At 40.5% G+C, this 2141-nt stretch overlaps 1 pseudogene; it reads right to left on the bottom strand.

The window, feature by feature from the left end:
- Positions 1 to 446: 446 nt before the first annotated feature.
- Positions 447 to 1321, bottom strand: LOC134480280 (glyceraldehyde-3-phosphate dehydrogenase-like; annotated as a pseudogene).
- Positions 1322 to 2141: the final 820 nt, after the last annotated feature.

Below are 2141 nucleotides of genomic sequence, written 5' to 3'. Positions count from 1 at the left end.
TCAATTGTGAGGTTCTCAGTGTAGAGGTTGGGAAGCTAAGTTCCGTCTTTTGAATTGGCAGTGTTTCTTCTTAAATTATATTAAATAATTTAACATTTAATTATTAATAAATTTAATAACTATATTAAATTATGTTAAAATATAAATTTATATATTTTTAACTTAAGTTGGAAATTAGGTTATTTACTTCAGACAATTATAATTTTATATAAACCTGCTATACATATTTAAGTATATTGTATACTTTTTTGTGGGTACAGTGAACTTTATTGATGATATTCAAGAGAGTAGGGAGGGCTTCCTAGGTCCCCCTGTTATTATGAGATCTGGCATAGAAATTATGAGGGAGATGCTCATTGTTGGGGGCCAAGTTGGGATGGGGACTTCAGCAACTGAGGGCCTCTCTCTGTTACTTTGCTGGGTTGGGGTGGGTGGTCCAGGGTTTCTTACTCCTTGGAGGTCATACAGTCCAAGAGGTCCACCTCCCTGTTGCTGTAGATGTATTCATTGTCATATCTGGAAATTAGCTTTACAAAGTTGTCATTGAGAGCAATGCCAGCCCCAGCATCAAAGATAAAAGAGTGGGAGTTGCTGTTGAAGTCGCAGGAGACAACCTGGTCCTCAGTGTAGCCCACGATGCCCTTTAGTGGGTCCTCAGATGCCTGCTTCACCATGTTCTTAGTGTCATACTTGGCAAGTTTCTCCAGGCAGCATGTCAGATTCATAGGGGATACTTTGTGGGTAGGAACATGGGATGCCACGCCAGTGAACTTTCCATTCAGCTCTTGGATGACCTTGCCCACAACATTGGCAGCATCAGTGGATGCAGGAACGATGTTCTAGTCTGTCCCACGGCAATCAAGCCAGAGTTTTCCAGAGGTTCCATCCACCAACTTCTGAGTGGCAATGATGGCATGGACTGTGGTCATGAGCCCTTCCACGATGCCAAAGTTGCTATGGATGGCCTTGGCCAGGGTGCTGAGCAGTTGGTGGTGCAGGATGCATTGCTGACAATCTTGAGTGAGTTGTCTTATTTCTCATGGTTCACACCCATCACAAACAGGGGGGCATCACTGAAGGGGCGAAGATGATGACCCTTTTGGCCTGAGCCTTCTCCATGGTGGTGAAGATGCCAGTAGACGCCATGACATTCTCTGCACCAGCATCACCCTATTCGATGACAAGCTCCCCATTCTCAGCCTTGACTGTGCCATTGAATTTGCCATGGGTAGAGTCATGAGAATCTATCAGATGCAGAGAAGGCAGCCCTGGCAACCAGGTGCCCAATACAATAAAATCTGTTCCCACTGACCTTCACCATTTTGTCTACAGAACAAGGCTAGCACTGCAGGAGAAGATGTGATGTCTCTGGAACAGGGAGGAGCAGAGAGCCATCGTATACATTTTGATGGGTTATGTTTTTGTTTTTCTTCAATTCAAACTAGACCCTAATTTATCTTTCTCCCTTCAAATTAAGAATGTTATATATTTTCCAAATGTATGGAGATTTTCTAGCTGTTTTTCTGTTTTTGATTACTATTATAATTCTTTCATTGCTACAAAATATCATTTATATGATTTTTAACAAGTGTAAATTTAAATTCATTGTTTAAAAAAAACCCTAACTCAAGTGTGCTATTTTTAACTTTAAAAAAATATGATTCCAGGGCTTTGTTCAGGCTAAGAATGTGCCCTCTTACTGAGCAACATCCATGCTTACATCACGAATGTTCTTGAAAAGAATGTGCAGCCTAGGCCTGATAAAATGGCTCAATGGGTACAGACAATTGCTCCTAGCTTCCTGACCTCATTGACCTGAGTTTGGTCTCTGGGACACATGTGGATGGAGAGAACCAACTTGCATAAGTTATCTTCTGACTCCACATGCACTTCATGTATTCATGTGTGTGTGCGCGTGCACACACACACACACACACACACACACACACACACACTAAATAGAGGGAATAAAAGTTTAAAACGTATATGCTATCATTGGATGAAATGTCTTATAGATGTCACTTATATCATATTGGTTGATATATTGATTTTTTTGTCTTGTCTATTTTATAGACAAATCGTAGAATTTTTGCCTTTCACCAATTTTGTCCATTTTTATCTCATAATGCTTAAACTTTTGT

Source organism: Rattus norvegicus, chromosome 9 (assembly GCF_036323735.1).
Source record: "Rattus norvegicus strain BN/NHsdMcwi chromosome 9, GRCr8, whole genome shotgun sequence".
Lineage (NCBI taxonomy): Eukaryota > Metazoa > Chordata > Mammalia > Rodentia > Muridae > Rattus > Rattus norvegicus.
The sequence above is the reverse complement of the archived record's forward strand: the minus strand, read 5'-3'. Positions and strand labels throughout refer to the sequence as shown.